Source organism: Choloepus didactylus, chromosome 1 (genome assembly GCF_015220235.1).
Source record: "Choloepus didactylus isolate mChoDid1 chromosome 1, mChoDid1.pri, whole genome shotgun sequence".
In the NCBI taxonomy this organism is placed as follows: Eukaryota; Metazoa; Chordata; class Mammalia; order Pilosa; family Megalonychidae; genus Choloepus; species Choloepus didactylus.
In genome coordinates this window covers 80,453,197-80,473,998 of record NC_051307.1, presented here as the reverse complement: position 1 = coordinate 80,473,998, position 20,802 = coordinate 80,453,197, and the positions used below count along the sequence as shown (strand labels likewise).

The 20,802-nt window shown below is 36.1% G+C and overlaps 1 protein-coding gene across 13 annotated transcripts in view; it reads left to right on the top strand.

The window, feature by feature from the left end:
* Positions 1–20,802, top strand: part of ZBTB20 (zinc finger and BTB domain containing 20) — a 911,487-nt gene that overhangs the window by 439,965 nt on the left and 450,720 nt on the right. For 3 of the 13 annotated variants that reach the window (XM_037835826.1, XM_037835810.1, XM_037835801.1), the window contains exon 1: positions 5,003–5,394. The exons of 8 other annotated variants lie outside the window; for them this stretch is intronic. The gene's annotated coding sequence lies outside the window, so the exon portion shown is untranslated. Of the gene's footprint in view, positions 1–5,002; positions 5,395–15,838; positions 16,835–20,802 lie in introns of those variants that run through there. 2 more of the 13 variants (XM_037835781.1, XM_037835791.1) reach the window with 1 other exon arrangement.

Below are 20,802 nucleotides of genomic sequence, written 5' to 3'. Positions count from 1 at the left end.
CAATAATGGAGGGTTCAGGTAGTCCTTATCCCAAAGGAATCCCCAAAGGAGACACATGCAAGTAAATGAGAAGAACCTTCTTGAAGAAGCCCCACTGATGACCCCTCAAATGAAGAAGTATCTCATTTCTCCTAGAACAGCCTTATCACCATTAGTAAATGTTCTGCTCTGCTAATATTTGCTCCCCAGTTTAGGTTAAGAACTGGAAATAGCTGGACTCAGTCAAAGTCAAGAGGGAAGAAAGTATGTAGAGAGGGCAACGGAATGCCTGGAGTTGGAGAAAAGCTGATAGTTAGCAATATCTGGCTATCTGAGGATAATATATGATTATACTGAGTGGTGACTTCCCCCGGGAATCCCAGATTAGCTTTTTCATCTCCATTAAATAAAATGTAATATTGTGTTAATCACTTGGAAAAGTAAGAATATTTTCTATTATTAACTGGTAAATTCCTGTGTCATCTATCTCTATTTTGTCTATCAGCTCTGTTTTCTAAAACACAGCCATTTTGGATATATTACTAACATCCTGAAAGGAAAATGTACCAGACCACAAAATCCAATTTGCTCTAGCTAAGACTTTTTTTACATTTATTATCAAAGACAGGCTTCAATATGTGTCATTTGGCCCAGAAATAGTAAATCTTAGTTGTATGTGATAAACTTTAACTCTGAACACTTCATTGCTATCTGTTGTGCACCATTGTGTGCTAGTTTCTATATCCCCTTTAATTTTCACAACTACCTGTTTTACAGATAAAGAAATTGAGCGTCAGAGAACTTAATTAATTTGGCTCAGGACATAGAGCTAGGAAGTGGCCAATTTAAGATTCAAACCCAGATCTCTCCAACTCAAAGTCCCCCATCCCCTCCCTCTTTTAAACCATAATCTCGTTCTGCTTCTAAAGATGCGGAAGATTCTGAATTACCTTCTAGGAGTCTGCAATTTTAATAAAGGAGAAGGTGGTGGCATATCATGTGGTTCTGCGGTGCCACTTTTTATCACCTAAAACATGTCCAACTCAAGCTAGTTGTTTTGTCTATGAGTACAGTCGACTATCCTGTTGACACCATGTAACACTATTTTCAAGTCTTATATTGTGAGACATGCTTCTTATTAAATGTAGGAGTGTAGCTTAATTCTCTAAAACCACCTTAAATGAGATGATATACGTAAAGTCCTTAAATCAGTTCCTAGCTTATACTAAGTACTCGATAAGTTATAAGTATTATTATATATGAATATACCAGTGTGCCGGTTTGAATGTATTATGTCCCCCAGAAAAAGCCATATTCTTTGGTGCAATCTTGTGGGGCAGACAGAATAGTGGGGATTAAGTTGGAATGTTTGGATTAGGTTGTTTGCATGGAGATGTGCCCCACCCAGCTGTGGGAGGTGACTCTGGTGGGATACTCCCATGGAGGTGTGGCCCCACCCATTCGGGGTGGGCCTTGATCAGTGGAGCCATATAAATGAGCTGGCTCAAGGAGAGGGAGCGAAGTGCAGCTGTGAGTGAGGTTTTGAAGAGAAGCAAGCTTGCTAGAGAGGAGTGTCCTGGGAGAAAGCCGTTTTGAGGCCAGAGCTTTGGAGCAGACGCCAGCTGCCTTCCTAGCTAACAGAGGTTTTCCGGACACCATTGGCCATCCTCTGGTGAAGGTACCCGATTGCTGAGGTGTTACCTTGGACGCTTTGTGGCCTTAAGACTGTAACTGTGTAGCTAAATAAACCCCCGTTTTATAAAAGCCTATCCATCTCTGGTGTTTTGCATTCTGCAGCATTAGCAAACTAGAACGGATTTTGGTACCAGAAAGTGGGTGCTTTTGCTGCTGAGTTTGCAAATACCGAACATGTTGGAACGGCTTTTTAAATGGATAATGGGGAGTTTCTGGAAGAGTTGTGAGGAGCTTGATAGAAAAGGCCAAAACTGCTTTAAAGAGACTGTGGAAATATGGACTCTAAAGATACTTCTGACGAGGTCTTGAACACAGATGATCAGTGTGTTGTTGTGAACTGGAAGAAAGGCGATCCTTGTTTTAAAGTGGCAGAGAATTTGGCAAAATTGAGTCTGGTGTCATACGGAAGGAAGAATCTGGAAGCAACAACCTGGAATACTTAGCTGAGGAGATCTCCAGACTACATGTAGAGGATGTATTCTGGCTTCTCCTTGCAGCTTATAGTAAAATGCGAGCAGAGAGAGATAAGCTTAGAACTGAACTCTTTGGTTCAAAAAAACCAGAAGTTGATGGCTTGGAAAATTATGGGCGTCCAGTGGGTAGAATCCCAGAAGCTACAGCCCAATGTGAGGATGTAACCAAACATGGAACCCAGCTGCCATTTCAGTACAAGCCAAGATTGGAAAAGGAGTTAAGCAGAAAGGATTTGTGGAAAGTCCTGTTGTCTGATGGCTTTGACCCCTGCGTGCTTCATGCAAAGCCAAAAGAATTTTTGCGAGATCTTTATAGACAGAGCCATTGCCAGTCTGGACTGGAGGAGACAGACAAGGAAAAAATTAAAGGAAAAATCTCTTCAAAGACAGAGCCATGGAGGTTGAGGTCTGGAGTCAGGAGGTCTCGGGCTGGGAGAGCAGAGCAGCCCACATGCATGGAAAGGGTGAGTTTGCCCCAGAGGTCGAGGGTGGGCATTCCACCTCGATGCTCTGGAAGAGTTTTGCCACCTGAGGTCCCAAAGAGGGTGGAACACATTCCCAGGGAATTGGGGAGAGCCTGGCTGCCACCCCACTGTTCTCAAGGGGTTGAGCGTGTGCCCCAGAGACGGAAGGGAATCTGGGAGCTGCCCCGATGTTTGAGGAGGGTGGGGCCAAGAAGGTGGTCTCCCCAATGTGTGGGTATGTTGGAGCATTCACCTAAGTGTTTGGAGAGGAAAGGGCTGCCACAAACGCCCTTAGGAAGGGTTATACTCCCGCTCTCTCAAGCCCCAAGGATGCAACGTTATTCTGTTAATGATTCTCGGACTTTGAAATCTAATGGAGTTTGTCCTGCAAGTTTTAGGAACTGTTTTGGTCCTGTTAACCCCCTTTTTATAAAAGCCAGTCCATCTCTGGTGTTTTGCATTCCGCAGCATTAGCAAACTAGAAAAACCAGAAATAAAATCAAACAATTAATGGTAAGTGTTCAATACTTAGTAGGAGCTCAGTAAATATGTATTGAATGGATTAATAAAGTGTCAACTCTTCAATATGTGGCTAGGTATTACCGATCTATGGCAATTTCGGTATTCTGGCTGCTTCCTCACACTGTTGAGTAAGAACTCTGTGCAGTTTCCAGGAGCATTTTCTGACTCTGAAAGAGCTTTTTCACAGGGGTACGGGGCTTCATTTCTTCTCTTCTCTTAACAATCACAATCTTAATACCGTCTATTATGTGCTTTCTGACTAGAAGTAGATGTGTGACTACTAAATAAATATTTTTCCCTTCCTTTAACAGTCGTGAAGATATGATTTATCTGATAGTGCATTGAGAACAGAAGCTATACAAGCATGCACATAGTAAAGGAAGATAAATGGGCTGGGAAACACAAAAAGTCATCATGTGTCATGCATGCTTCCTATTTGCCTAAGACAACTGAAACACATTGAAAGTGAGAAAGACATATATTGTCACTCTTTATGCCAGTTCTGGAGATGCTGCATACTTTTCTGATGATGTCAAGACAGTGTAGGTATGGGGGCCTTTTTTCTTAAGAAATTTATTTTTAAATCCTGAAATATTTACCATTATGAATCTGAAATTATTATGCATTAAATCCCATGACTCCTAGAACTAGCAGTCTGATGCCAGTATGGGTTTTAGAAAGGATTCAAAGGTTTGCCTCTCCCCAGAATATTCTTCCTACCATCTGCCCTCATATTCTACCTTTAGAAACATGCATCACTTCTAGGAACCCAGCCATGTGCTCTTAGGCATATCTGTATCATCACTTTTGCTATATTGTGTTATAGCTTTTGTTCAGATGTGTTTTCTTTTAGAGTTTAGTGACTGAATTGTGAGTTTCTTGAAGACAAGGACTGTGTCTTATTTATCTCTGGATACACAGCATTTTTCAGTGCCTGGGATAGAGTAGGCTCTCAATAAATGTGTCTGACAAATTAATGAACTTGCAGTCACATATATATTAAATCAGGGACATGAATAAAATTTCCTATGTCTTTGCATGTTCCTCAATTGCTTGTGAATCTTTTGATAGTGCTTATAAACAGATTGATATGCTTCTGAGAGCTGTAGTCACATTGAGGGAAATTTTCTAATCTTGGGGAGAAAAAAATGTATTTGTTTGTGTTCTTTGTTTTTACTCTGAGCATCGCTTTTGTTCCGTGGACTCAAGTGCGTTGTCGGTTACTGATTACTTGGTTGAACTACACATGAAGTGAAGTAAATCTTTATTTTTATTCACGTTACCTACTTGGTAGCTTTGTTCAAGTACATATATATTTTTTAAATACATGCATTGTGTCAGTTTATTAGACGTTTTACTTTAAAAAAATTCTCAGCATTTAATAGAGTGCTTGGCATATAGTTGGGGTTTAATAAATATTTGTGGAATGCATGAACAAATCAGCCATTGTTATTAACTGTTTTGAGGATGAGGTATGAGATTAAAAACAAACAGAAAAGGCTAAATGAAATACCCAGTATCCCACAGCAGGTCTGTGTTTCCAGACTGTTACACAGGCACACTGAGAAGTGCCATCTATGTCGTATTTCTCAACTTCATCCTGCAGTAAACTTTTGCAATCCGGGGGCTAGAAACCTCTTTGTAAATGTTGTCTGCCTAATGACTGTGTTGGCACCAGGGAGGCCCTAACCGATAAAGTGGAAGAACATATGGCTCCCATCTGAATACAAATTGGTGGACATAACATGATAATTCAGCTGAGATGTCCTTTATATTGTAAACTGAAAGAGTATGATTAGAGGTGTTTATAAACGGCATCTGAATTTCCCCACACACACCCCTTCCTAACCCTTTCTGCTATAGTTTTATTGGCCCGAATCATAGCCATCTAGCGTCCCATCTCACTGCTTTATTTGTTAAAATGGCCAGCACAAGGAGTTATTAATTAAAGCTAACAAATCACTCGGACGAGCTGTGCCCTGGTGTGGCTGAAGGTTGATTGGTGAAAGTGTTCTCCTTTGGAGAAAAGACTTTTTGTGCTCGTGACGCAGTCAGGCTTGGATTATTGAATATGCAAGTTAGAAGAAAAATCACAGGACAAGCAAATTGAGTATTTACTGGCAAATAATTGCTCTCTTAAGCTGTGGCTCTCTTCCTAAATTCTTAACATTCCCGAGGGTTAGAAGGAAACACAGAAAAATGCATCGGTACAGAGTACATTTCAAAAAAAATACATAGACTGATGTTTCAGACTTGTGCAGGTAAGTGTGATTGTGTGTGCATGGAGAGTGAAAGAACAAGGGAAAGCAAAGAAAAGATAGAGGGAGAAGCACAATTTTTAATCTGGTGTTTTTTATCGACTTGTTTATTGGAATACTGTTCGGCATATTTCTAAGTTGACTGAGAATTTAGTTTCAGTGCTGCATTTATTGTGAAAGTTAGAGATGAGGAGGAGGGAGGTTTTTTCCTCAGAGTTACTTTCATGTCTTTATCAGCAGGAGACATGTTAATGTTTTGTGTCAATAATACTTATAAACTTTGCAGATATTTGGAGATGCATGTATAAAATTATTGCTTGATTTAAGGATCTTTATTCTTAACATTGTTAATTATGACCCGTCTTACTGACCCAGACACATTTAAGTACAACTATTTCATTTATTTTTAAAAGCAAACACTGTTTTAGCACCAAGCTATTCCTTGTTCAGAATTTCTAAAAAGACATTATAGTTTTGCAATGATTGCTTAAACTTTGGACTTTTATAATAACCGAAGTGTCCTTATTGTCAATTGTGCAGTCTTTTATCAGTAATGTTCACCAGATTAATGAATTTTGTGGACATCATAAGATAGGAGAGATTCATTTACAGCCTTTTGAAAGACCAAATTTTAATGCATAGAAGTATTATAAATGAGGAAATAAAGTGTCATTCTGTGTATAAAATGTAGATATTAAGAAACAGAGATAACTCTTAGAAGTACAACTAGGTTATCTGAACAGCAACCAAGAAACATATAGACAACTGAGGATGAATTGCATATTCTATGAAAACTTGGAAAAATGTGCTTTCAACAACAAACTGTTTTTGAAATGAGAATAATTGGCTGGTGAAAAAGCATTTTAGGGTTGTAATGATGAATAACATGGATTTAAAACAAAGGCATAAACATAATTTAAACTAAATTAACTAATAATTGCAAAGTGCTCTAACAATAAAACATCTACATGATAGTAATAATGATAGAAATAATAATAAAAATAGAAAATCTGGCAATCACAGAGAAATTAAATCAGATGGTTCTCATATGCTTTTAGAGAATCAGAACTTTAAAATAGAAATAAATAAGTTATATTTTGCCTTCTAGTGTATTCCTTGGATCTTGCAATATTTTGCTGGTTAGGATTTTTTAAATTAAGAAGTAGTTTGTCTAATTACATAAACTAGAACTCATAAGAAAGTTTAGAAAATATGTATGTTTTAAAGGTTTAATTTCCACTGGGTTACATTGTATCCTCAAATTCCAAGAGGCTGCCTCCTTAAAGTTTCTTGTGACTATTTGAGGGCAAAAATTTGGTCCATTATTTTGAAATAGCAAAGGGGGCATTTAAAGCATATGTTCGGAGACTAAACCATCTGCCTGTTTTATTATGAATACCACAGAATTATGAGAGCTTGGAAACACTCAAAAATTGAACCAGAATTCTGTGCAAGATTAAAATAAAAATACAGCACTCAATTAAAAAAAATGTTTTGCAACCACTTGCTTTTGGTAAGAATTTAATAAGTGTTCTGTGAGAGAATAGTATCGTTACACCCTTTTGATATGTGGAGAATGAATGGCAAAGTGTAGTTGAGTTACATGAACCCATAACAAGTTAATGGTTATCCTTTCTCTGTGATTTAACCTACTGAATCTAAATACCTTTTGGAATTTTGGATTTACTTGTCATTAGTGAAACTCACAGTGAATTGGAGGAACATTATAAAATGGTGACTCCTGGAACAAAAATGAAGTCCAGCTGCTAGCTCTGGACTATCTACAAATAGAGACATGTGGAGGCCAGGCTAAAGAGCACTTCTGGAATCCAACTGTGATATAATAGAAGTATGAATCACCTATTGGTTGCCTATGCTGGAAAAAAAAAATAATAATAAGCACAACTTGGCATTATTCCCAGGTTGGTACTATATTCCTTTGATATCTGGAAGGATTTGAGATTCTGAAATTAATACAAGAATAAGAATCATATTAAGGTATTACCAAACATAATGATATTTCAGCACAGAACCCTTGATATGAGGACACATGAAGATGAGTATCATTGTTAAGATGTCCAGTGCCCACTTTAGAGTTCTCCTAACTTACCTGAGTTTTATCACCTTCTGACTGAGATTGGATAGGTCAGCAGAAAACAGACAAACTCAGTCTGAAAACAAGCTTTCAGAGTTGAGATGACTTACTCTTTGTTGCTCAATATGTAAAAAAGATTCTTTAATGCAAGTTATTTAATTAATAATAATAATAAATAAATAAATAATAATGGAAGGAAAGGACTGAAGTGTTTGGTTTAATGAGTCTAAGTAACATATATATGTGTGTGTGTGGTGTACATATATAATACTTTTTAAAAGAAAAAAATGTTTTCAGGTTGTAAACTTTAGTTGCCTGTGTAAGCCTAGGACTTTTTTTGTACAGTCTAAAGACTGAACATAAAAATTTTAAAACACCTACAGTTGGCTTTCAGATCTGAAGGATGTCAGAATTAATATACTGGTGCTGAAAATACCTATGTCCAATTTCATGTGGATATTCTCATGGTAGTATTTGAATTGAAATCTTGCTAATAATCAAATGAATCTGTTATCCCTAAGACTAAGAAATATCTCCATGGGGGTAGTCTCTTTTCTTTCTTTTTTTTTTTTTTAGGGTTTGTATGTGGGTGTATTGTATATATATTGTGTTTATATATATTTATATTGTCACACAAGCCAAATATATATATACACACACACAGACTTTTTGTTTTATTTATTTATTTTTTATTTGTTTATTTATTTCTGCTCCAATAAGGAAATTAAAGTGGCTAAACAGAAACTGTATTATCATACAGTAAAATACATGTGTTAGAAGTAGATAGAAGTATAAACAACATAAACAAAACAACACAATAAACAAAGTTATGGATATAAAAGTGGAGTCAGGAATGAGGTCAGCACACAAAATACATTCAGTGAATTTGTAGACATTTGCCTTTAAACTTTTTTGCAGTCAAGTCAAAGAGAAAACCTTGACAAGGTATGCAATTCAGATCTATAACTATAATAAAATAATTTCCATCATCACTCATAAATAATATTCAATACACAAAAGCCCTTGAAAAATGACAGATTTGGCGTTCCTAGAGAACTTGATGCCAAGACAACTCACATTGAAAACAATTTTAGTCTACAGATACCAAAAGATCAGATCAGAAGAAGAAGCAATACCTTCCTTGAGACATGTATGGGGGAGTACACTAGAGTGGCCTCTTTTCAATCCCAGAGGTTAATTTCTGAAAAAGAAAAAAAAATGCCATAGTTAGTGCAGTAATTTAGGCAAGACCAAGATTTTATGGAAAATTGAGTTGAGAGAATTTCTAAAAATTATTTCATATATATGTGTTTGTATCTCTCTATAAATAGATTACAGTAAATAATAGATTATAAGCCAACCACTTTAATAATAGTCATTAAAACACATTTTATTAAGTAAATCTTCCTTGAATCATTACTTCTCCAAGTTGTCCATAAAATATTGCTGTACTACTATGATTTGTCTCCCTTTTTAATTTTAAGCAGACTGTCCATCTTTTTTAATTTTTATATGAGCCCTTTATTGCTTGAAATTTAACATTTCTTGCCCTTGCATTCTACCTTAGTTCAATTTCAACAGTCTTTGCAAACTGCCTAGTTTTTTCAAAGATAATTTTGATGGCTAAGTCACATTTCATGAGGCTTTTCTTCTCTCTATATTGAAAAGGTAAAGCATACACAAATTTATTTTCACGTTATTCTGTAGCCAATCCATAGTGAGTAATCATGGATTACTTGTTTGAGAATCACTTGGGGTCCTTGTAAATTGCAGATTCCTAATCCCCATTCTAGGATTACTAAATTAGAAGCTCTGAGGATGGAGCCCAAGGATCTGCAGTTTAGGAAACTAAAAAGGTTAGCTAAGCACATTAAATCTTGAAAACCATGGTTTCAAGTTTGTGGCTTTAAACTTTCTAGTATATGAACATAAAATGGTAGGATTTTCATACCACAGATGGTGAGGGTTTATTATATTAAGAATAGCCAAAATACTAATGCATGTTCAATAATATGTGATGATGGCCTACTAATAAAACTGGAAAGATCTAGCTTAGAAAAACACTCTGAATTTGTTCTAACCCTTTAAGCCCCAGCTCACCATTTTTGAAAACATTAAAAAAATTTTTTTAGCTATTATTTTTTGAAAACTACTATATATAAGTCATATTTTGAATCTAGGGGTACAAAGTTGAATAAAAGAGAGCCAGTCCCTCATCTGAAGAAGCTCATAGTCTATGATAATTTATTAAAATAAGGTAAGTATAAATTGCCACACAATCTCCTCTCTTTGAGAAACTCCAGGTATCACATTATGTTATATCACTGTCAGCATACAGTCATTTATAGCAAGTTCATATAGTAGGACCCTGCTACAATTTGGGAGCTTCAAGACATAAGAAACCCTTGTTGGAGCCTGCCCTTTCCTCCCTACAGCAGAAGACTGTATCTCCCAAGGCAGGGATGGGAGGTATCATGGGGACCTTTTGACTCCATTTCTCCCATCACTTTTCAGCAATTTGCTGCTAGGATCCTTTTTCAGATAGGAAGAGAAATGTGTGATTGAGTACAATAACATTATGAAGACTGCTTTGTTACTTTCCCTGACCCTTTGGTGGCTCAGCTGGCCTGCCAGAGATCTGGAGCCTAAACCGTGGCAGCCTCCCTAACTGGCAGGGGTTACACAATATGGAGGAGCCCAAGCTACTCATGCCTAGTGCTTTTTGCTGCAAGTCTTAGTAGTGCCAGAAATTGGGTGTTGACAGGCTAGAAGGGAAGTATTGTACATGAAAGAACTAGGAAGCTGCTCTAAGGAACAGGATAAGCGCTTGCAATTTCATTGGTGATTCATGTTTTCCTGAGAAAGTTTTGGGGACACACCCTCCCTTTATTATTTAAGAACAATATAAGAAATACTGTGGGTACTTCTATATCAGTTTTTTCCTTTTCTTTCCTTCTTTTCAACATATAATTAATGAGTATTTGGTGCTATACCCTCTTCCTGGCTCTAGGGATAAAGTGGTAAAAAAGGTAAAGTTCCTACTTTGATGAAGCTTATATTTTGTCGGGTAGAAAGGGACAAAACTACTAAATATAAAATATAAAATAATATAATATAAACATTAAATATATGTTTCCATTTTTAGACATTGCCTCCTGTGTTCCCCATGACATCTAATTATCGTCGTGTTATTGCATAATGTGTGTGTGTGTGTGTGTGTGTGTGTGTGTGTGTGTGTGTGTGTATACCTATATTCTTTGATGCATTTATAAAGTCCTCCGTGGAACAGACCAGTCAATTTCATGATGCTCCTTATTGTGGGAAGCTCCTTTCCATGGGGACTTGCACATAATGTAACAGGGAAAGCAAGGCCTTTGTGGGGAATAAGAAGTATATACAGTCAACCACAAGATCATTCTTTTTCATCTCTGGTGTGTTCATGAGCACTAGCATGTTTACTCTTCTTTGTTTTTTGTTTTTTTCTCACTAAACTGAGTGCTAAGTATTAGACTGCCCAGGGGCACTATGAGGTAGATAAGATTTGGAGCCAATCTTTAAGAGACAACATTAAGTAGAGAAGAGAAACAATTAGCAATATGATGTGAATTTGATAAGCTTCTATGGAGAACAGAGTAAGGAATGCTATCCTAGAAAAGGTCACAGAATAGAGCCAGCAGAAAAGGCTTCCCAGAAGGAGTTACATTTTAACTGAGATTAACAACCTAATGGTAAAAACAAAACAAAAATATTTTTTTAAGTAGAGTAGTATTTTTCTGATCATCTAAGTAATACATGCCCATGGTGAAAATATTTTAGACAATAGGAAAACGTGGTTAAAAAAAAGAAAGAAAAGGAAATCACCTGTTAACTTACCACTTGTTAACATTTATCAGACACTTTTTTGAGCATGTATTATGTTCTGGGCTTTATGCCAGCTAGCCACTGGCTTCTCAAAAGGGAGCATTTTAATTAACAGGCAGTGCAAATGGCAGCAACTCTAACTGTCTTCAGATTTATAGATCAAATGGGCTCTGAGGCTAGTGATGTGGATGGGTCAGCCCAAATACAGTCTCCTCTCTGAACAAACACACATAGCACTGGCCACACCCCTCCCCCCACTTCACCTAATTAGGTAAGACAGAGTCATAACCAGGCTGCGCCTCTTCTCTAGCTGTGTGATCTTGGGCAAGTTATTTGACCTCTCTGTGTTCTTCCTTGATAAAATAGAATATTAACAGTAACTTCGTTATGGGTATTTTGAGAAATAAATAAGATAATGCTAATAACAGTACTTGGCACATAGTAAAGTACTTAGTACATGCTGTCATTATTATGATGATGATTACTATTATTTTAATTCTTACTATTACAGTTATTTCCATTACCAGGAAAACTTGCTGAAAATATATTTTTTTCCCAGTGCCGCCCCATTATAACTACTGACAAAACAACTCAAAACACATTTCCTGTTGACGGGGGGTCAGAGATGTCATCTTTGTGGCACACACTAAGAATCTAGGTTTTATAGCTGAAAATTATATGACTTAGCTCAGTAGATAAATGACATTATGCATACTAATTTTTTGTATCTAGGTAGAAATGATGTCTGAAATCTGCTTTAAATGCCCTTTATGTTACAGATCTTGTTTCAACAATTTATGATCAACTAGGTTTGTTTTATTAACAGGAATTTTAAAATCCAAAGTCCTAATGTTTTCAGATGATGCCACCTTTCTTTATACCATCAATAACTAAAAATGATTTGAAATATAGTTTTACCTAAAAAGAACATTTCTTTGATGAGAGGAGTCCACATTGTCAAGATCTGTGTTTTAGCATGATATAGTTAAAGAACCTATCATACCTCACCTAGTGAATGTCACGTTGTAGGTACTTAAAGTATGTTTATTGAATTGAATTATATTTTATAAGAAAAATCATGTGAACATCAATCTGGGTGTTCTGTAAAAGTGTAAACAATTTTAAGAGAATGATGACACAATGGAATAACAATGTATTAGGAAAAGCAGTTGTGTGGGATCTTGACAACACAATATGTTACCTTTTTTAAAATGTAGGTTTGCTTCTGTGTGAAAGGCAGTATTACATCATGAAAAGAACATGGACTCTGTAATCACAGTCATGTGTTCATCATCCCTACCATTTATAAAATATGTGATCATGGACAAGCCACTTATTATATCTAAATCCTCAAATGGAAAATGGAGTAATAATATCCTCATCACAGGGTAGGTGTGTATAGTGCCTAGCAGAGTTCTTGGAACATAATAGGTACTCAGTAAATGATATCCATTAACAACAGAAACAGCAACAACAATAATAAATAAAAGCCCTGTGTAGAGTGAGCATTAACTGTCAATGAATGATAGCTATTAATATATAAATAATAATGATAACACTCAAAATTGCCTTGCTTAATGCTTGACACACAGTAGGAACCCTACATGTAAATTTTATCTATTTAAATGTCTTCATGTAAAGTTTTGTTTTTGTTATTCTAGTTAAATGAAAATACAATTCAAAAATCGAAACTAACTTCATCTTTTGAAAACTGACAGTACATTTAGTAAAAACCACTCAAGGATTTGTTATTTTACTAAAATGGTCAAATAATTTGGGCTTAATGCAAATAAAGAGCCAGGAACAACACCTCAAATAGTAGAAAAAGTGAATTAGTTTGGGAAACTCTTAGGTGAACCCTAATTTGAATAATATTAATTGGAAGATTTTTAACTATCAAAAGGTTATTATTGCTAGTTGCAGTGGTTGCTACATATGGAAAATGGCTGCAGAGATTCAAATACAAAAATAGTTCATTGCTAAATTCGAAATTCTGTTAATGTCACAAATAGTGGGATGTGAAACATAAATGAATTGTGATGACAGTTGAGTCCCAAGCTGCCTGTTTTTTTTCCCCTCATATCTGCCCATATTTGGCTTTATATTTTCCTCAGTCCTGATTTAACCCATCAATATTTGTATTTTCTGCAGTTAGCACCTCCTTAGAGCACACCACTTCAGATTTTATTCCTAACTGTTCCTCAAGTCCTAAGAATTCTGCTTTTACTGCTTTCTTCCTACATATGTGCATCCTTGAATCTTCCTCGGAGTCAGAGTTTTGATCACTTTTTACCTATAGTTTCTCTAGTAGAGGACTCTATATTGCTCTTTACACCTGCATTTCTTCCAAGTATTAAAAATGTCATTCCCTTCTTATTCATCTACAGACCCTTTATACAGGGTCACTTCCTGTCATCTTTTTATAATCTGCATTTGTTACCCTATAGTTTTGAAAGACCTGGTATACTAATCCTTTATAGTAGAAGGTCACTCTTATCCTTTTGGTAGAAGGTCTTTATAATCCTGAATTTGGGGAGGAAGACTAGATATACCATTTTATGAACCAAATAAAGCTCCCATTTAAATACAGCCATTCCACATAACGATAAGCTAGCTCGACCTTTGGGAAATGTCATAAAAAATCTCTAAAGAGTATTGCTAAAATTACTAAATTATGTAGGTGAATTTTGTAGCATGGATACCAGACCTAGCTCACAAAGCAACAGTGCTGGCTAAATATGTTTTATTAGGATTTTACTGTATTCATGATTTGCCTGCAATTTATTGAGTGGCATCTTTGTGCCAAGCATTTTACTTTTAATTCTTAAAACAATCCTGTGAGATAGGTATTATTATCTTTGCTTAATAGATTAGAAAACTGAGGTCTAAAAAGATTAAATGACATGTTAAGGGATGGAAATAGGATTCAAACCCAAGGTTCTAAGAGTCTAATGCTCATGTTTTCTCCTTCACCTCATGCTTGTACTTGGTTATATAGTTACATTTTGGAGGTTGGAAGATGTTTGTAATATGATTCAACTGGAGACATAGCCAATTTTATCAAAATTTGAAAAAACTGGGGCTTAAAATGTGTGGTTCATAGACCAGGGGTTTGAGACTTCCCATCAAGGGCCTCCTGTGACCTGTCCTAGGCTACTTCTCCAAAACTAAAATCTGCTGATTATTCTCAGCAAATGAATTCTTGCAGACTTTTTTCCCACCAAGTTTTCTGAAGAATTATTATTATTGTTGTTTAGTAGTTTTATAAAGCAGACACATGCATTTTTAATCCATTCACAATGTGTTTCTCTTCTGAGGTATTTTTACCACGTTACATTTGCGCTATAGTTTACAGTTTACATTTGGAAAATATATATTAAAAAAAGCACATTTCCTTTTCCTCAGGGTGACTGAGAATAGGAATATATGTTTCAGCCACAATTGCCAAATATAGTAAATCAGTGGTAGGAGGACCAGCCTTCAAATTGAGAATCTTTTTTTTCCCGGCTGTGCTTGGCATAGATTCCCTCTTGATCTTGTACATTTGAACTTTTGAGTTTATCAGTTTGCCCTCCAGCCCCAAGACCTTACTTTGAACAAGGACTGGGTGTGGTGTAGAATGGCTTAGCCTGTAACTTTGCCACAACCATTTACTTCATTTGCATCAGACCCTCTAAGAGGACCTCCTGAAATTGCGCTAGAATTTAAAGTGAAGTTTTAGCTAAAAAAATAAGAAACAGAAAAGAAACCACAATACAGCCATACAAGTCTGGGAACCATTTTTTCTTTTTTTCAAGTATTCCCCTGAAAAGAAAATATAAAACAATTCAGGGCTTTTAGATAAAATATCCAAAGTGCTTTTCCTGGGTTGCTTCTCTCATTCTCACACTTTTCCAGTCACAGTGAATATTGTTTCCTTCTCTTAAATTCTGCTAGTCACCAATTTTTGATCTGTGTCTTCACCATTATTTATTACTCTAAAAATAAAGTGGAGTCAATGTTTCTCTATTTAACTTTATAAAGACTCAAAAAATTTTACGTATTTATCAAAAGTCACTGTAAAACTCTCCCCCAAATCCTATTTTTCTTAAACAGATCAATTTTACCACATTTTACAAATCTGAATACTATTGGCCACCATTTTCACTCTTTCTCTTAATCTCAAAGTTCTTCAACTTTTATTCTTCTCAACAAAGAATTTAATACTGGAAATAGAAGTGAAAACTATCAGCTCTAGAAGATTAGCATAGAAATTTTGTTATTCTCAGGTCTATTCAAGATGGGCTGTATACTTTTCACAAATGTAAACATTACATAGACATTAATATATCTTTACAGATACTCCTTATCAAAAATATGAAGGAAAATTTCACTTAATATATGCCTCAACTCTATCCCCACCCACTCCCCAGTGAATTCTGACATGAGAAAATAAATTCCTAACAGTGATGCATCATGTTGTGCTTGGAGAATTTTAACATTTGCATCATTTGGTGCTCATCTTTGTGAAAAAGATCAAAGACTTATGTATGTTTTTCCTTTTTGCTGCACATGGCTCAATCTAACACATTCTGAATACAGATTCAATATGGTTATAGTCCCAATCATGTCACTTTTAAAAGCAATATTCTAGACTGTGTTTCTCTTCTAGCATGACTCCTCAAAGAAAATGAAACCAAACCTAACAAAACCTTCCTTATAAAGTGAAACAGGGCTTGCGACAACTGCTTTGAAAAATGGTTTGAACAGTAACTAACAACCAATTTTTCAAACACCATTGTAGCCATTTCAAGCTGTAGAGTGGACAGTGCATGAGAAAAATCGATAAAAGAAAAAGATCTCTGGTTGTCACAGATGAAACCTAAAAATACCATTAAGCCTGATTCCCTCTCTCTGTGCCTATTATTGCATTCCACTAAAAGGTGTTGAGAAAATCAGCCAACTTCAACTAGAACGAAGTGTCCCAAAAAGCAAGTCTGTAAATAATTAAAAGAATAAACCAGAGTAGGAAAAAAAAGGAGTGGGGAAAAAAAGATTAAGCATTTAAAAAGTTGAGTCCCAAACCGGAAAACTCAGGGAGGTAAAGAATGTGTTCTTCAAAAGAAGATACTTTTCTTCCCTCACCAATAACACAAAATTGATAGTCTGATAATAGCAGCCCCATGGGTAGGGTTGGTGGGAAGAACACTGTCTTCACTAAGACTTCACTAGGTGTTCAATTGTCCAGGGCAATCTGATCAGTGCGTCCTTGTTTCTAAAATTGAGTAAGCCAAATCAGGATGAATGCCACATGGTTTAATAGTTAACTTTTAGAACAAGGGGAAGGGAGATGCTTTTATGCCACAGTCCCAGGGTTCATTCTGATCTCATTACTAAAGTCTGTTCTGAGAGCCTGTCCAGCTTTCCAGAGAGTCTGACTTTGGCTGAATCCTGAAGATGGAAATATAGCTTAATGAGCTCCGTGTCCTGGAATCTCCCTGAATACAGGTGAATCTCTGTGACGAAACGTGCTCTAAATCTATCGTATTGTTATTAATAACATTATTATTATTATCAGCTTCATTAATTTCCTGTTTTGGTAATTATCTCTCCATTTTTCTATTCTAGACATAAGTGAAAGTTTTGTGAATATGTAGAGTTGCTTTCTTTGTGTTTCACTAAGGAAGTTTGTGTCTTCTTCCAAATTTGAAAGTTTGAGATATTTTGAAATGCATCTAATCCTGCTTTTTAATGACCAGGGGCAGAAAAGATCCAAAAAACAATTCTTCATTTTCCAATAAAAGGGTAGAGAATCTTTTGTCTGATTCAGTCTTTACAGCTCAGTATTGTTTGCTAGTGGTCTTTGTTTCAAGGGCTCTGCTTTTCAGAATCCTAATCAGACTCTTCCTTTACAGCTAAGAAAATCTTCCATACTCTTAGCATATCCTTCCCATTTTTAAAAGTGGAGTAACCAGGAATTAGGATTTAGTATACCTAATGAATGGGCTTTGGGCTATGAACAAGCATTAAAGGAAAATCAGAAAATTGAGAGCAAATTCATGGTAAGCACTGAGTTTGTGGAACTGTTGGCAGAGGCTGGTATGGAGTTGATTTTCGTGTCGTAGCAAAACTAAACAGCAACAACAAACAAACAAATCATATTCGTCACTTCTCTCTCCCTGGCTCCATTTAAAAAACAACCACCACTTTCAAAATAGCTCAGTTAACAAAACAGCACATGTCTGTTTATATTTTTTGATCCTATATCTTCATTGTAGAGCCTCTGCCACACATTAACAGTTATTTATCCTTGATGTTTCTCAAAAATCGCCTTTGTGCATGTTTCCATAGCCATCCAAATAGTGTTAATATTTTTTCTTCTTCATTCCCTTCTTTTATTCATTCTTCTCTTCAGTTTTTATCCTAGCCTCTCTCTTTGCACACTTTCACCATTTCACTGAGACAGATGGGAATTTTTCTATATGATGTTTTTTAAAGTAAGAAGACAGCAAGAATAGATCTTGAACAATATTTTACAAGTATTATTGAAAGATTAGCTACTGTATATTCTATATACATACACAGCAACTGCATAAAATGTAAATTCTATTCATGTCTGGTCTCCTCTCCACTTATTTAGTGATTACTACTGTAGACCTAGGCACTTTATATTATTTCCTCTTATTATTCTTTACCACCTGATCATTCCAAAGTGCTTTTTACAATCAGAGAATTTCATTAACAACACATTCCCTCACTCTTTGTTTTTCTGCACCCTTGCATGTAAAAGTATCAGGCATCTTAGTGGCTATAGCACATAAATTACAGTGAAAAGATAGTGTGCTACTGACAGGAAATAAGGAGGGTAGGGGGAAAACACTTCCAAAGCACCATCTAAAAACCACTTTTTGTTTTATAGCATCCAAATAATATTACAGAAGTCTATATATTACAGTCAAAAACCAAACTATTAGATAAGCACTTATATTTATCATGGTTTCCACCAATGCAGTGATCAGAAGTGTGAGGAGAGGTGAGGAAGAGGAATATTTCTATACTTCACGTATAGAGAGGGCTGGGCAATTGCACCTTCTCACTGTAGAAAGTTGATTTTTTATTACCTCCTGAGTTGCATGTATCCCAGAATTACAGAAGTCAATCTGTTTTAAAATCCCAAAAGCTACTTTTATATTTTTTTAAGCTAAAGTGATAGAGACTTGTTTATAAAAAGGTTCATTGTGATTATAGATGAAAGTGCGTGGTTGGTACCTTAACAGTTTGAATTAAAATCAAGTTCACTCTGGGGTTTCCTTCTCAGCTCTACTCCTTGCTTTCTCTTTGACTCGAAGCTAACTGCATAACCTCTGGGTGACTTGTGCCTCATCCACACATGCAAAGTGAAACTCAGAAATGAGGTTATTATCTAGCTAATTTAGACTGGAACATTATTTCTCTAAATATTTCTGCAAGAGAATTTGAGATATCTGAATTAAGTAGATAGTAATAAAAATTAATAATTGTATCCCTAAACAACAACCCTATAGAAGTGGATTTATCAGAATCACCCCTGATTGTCACTGTCCTGTTGAAGCACAGTGTTGCCCTCTCCCCGACTCACCCGGTTTCTGATTCAGTAGTCTTAGGTGTGGACCAATAATTTGCATGTCTAACAATTTCCCAGATGATGCTGATGCATTGGTTTGGAGACTACTCTTTGAGAATTACTGTCTTAAGGGAGAGGTAGGGCAGATACACTACTGTTTCATTAAGTACAGAAAAAGAAAGGAAATTAAGATTCAGAATGGCCTCAAATGATGGCAGTCAAGTGGCAGAGTCTGACTTCTGACTTCAGCTCATACTGTCTTCCTGCTACAGACATTTGCATTTTACTTCTACTAGAGAATTTTCACGTAACCTTAATGTTTTGAATGGCTTTTGGTTGCCAGGAGATCCTGGGTGAAACAGCACTGTAAAGGAGTGGTTATTGGATCTTTTCTACTTAACTCTATTAGCTACTCTTACTGGATTTGTGAAAGGAAGGGAGGAGGCCATTCCAAAATTTAGCAATTATATTTGGTATGAGGGATTTTTAAGGCCAACCTTGTATTTTTCTTTTGTGGATGAGAAGAATCAATGTTAGTCTTCTTTGTGCTATTCTTCATAGGCTGTAGATGGATATGAACAGGTTTCTCTTTGGTGGACTTAGATGACCACATTCTTCTGTGAAAATCAATGTTTTGTAAAAGAATTCAACATGTTTATTACTGCTCCAAATATTCATGATGAAAGAATGTGACAGAACATGGTGGGACGAGGGAAAAGGCATGGCAGAAATATTGAGGACATGGGTTCTAGTGCCAGTTTCACCCTGGCACTCTACTGACTTTCATGAGAGGCAGTGCAGCATAGTGCAGTGGTTTCCAACCCAAACTGTACTTTAAGTGGCACCGAAGGGAGTTTTGAAGCAAACATACATGGCTAAGCCCCATGTGCAAAAATTTCTGATTTAATTGTTCTGGGATAGGGCCTGAGCATCAGTCATTTTCAAAAAGCTTCCCAGGTAATTCTAATGAATACTCAGGGTATTCATGGTGGATGAATACCTGGATTTTGTAGTCAGACAGATGAGTTCATATCTTGGTTCTTCTACTTAGTTATTATGCATATTTGGACAAGTTATTTAATCTCTGTAAGCTTTAGTTTTCTCATCTGTAAAATGTAGATGATAATGCTTGCCTTGTAAAGTAGTAGTGAGAATTTAATGAGAGGATGCATTTAAGTGCTTGACACAGCAGCTGCCAAGTGGTCTGAATCACATTAGCTGCTATTATTATTATAATGCACCTCAGTTTCCTTATCTGTAAAGTGGGGGGGGGGGCATTTTAAATTCAGAAACAGAGGACAATATCTTGGGATTCTCTGTAAATATTTTTCTGCTACCTGTCCACAGTATCCTCCTCAGCTCCATTTTGCCCTTCTCACTGCTCCATTTACCTATTTTGTAAGGTGCAATCTTTGACAGCGTCAACTTCTATTACAATATTTTGCATACCATTACTATTCTGTCCTCCTCCTTACCACCAAAACTAAAAGCTTGAAAAATGGAACAAATCCATTGAAATTCCCATATGGAATAATGGAGTGGTTTAAGAAATAAATGACTATGCTTGTAAATACATACAAAATCTACCTTGTCCCACTCTTAAAGTGCAATCATTGGTAGTTTTCATCACAGAGGAGGAAAGATGGCTCCTACCCTCTCACCCACTTCCCACCCCACTTCGTGAAGATTATTGCAACTTCTTAATTTCCTTCATTTTCCCTCATTTCCTCTTGTAAGTCTTAAAGAAGCCTTGCTACACAGATGAGTAGGTGACTGAAGTTTTAAGGCAATCATGATTTTATAAACCCATTTGCTTATCTCCACTTATGTTTCTCAGGTTATAATTTTCAGATAATTTTATACCACCAATTTA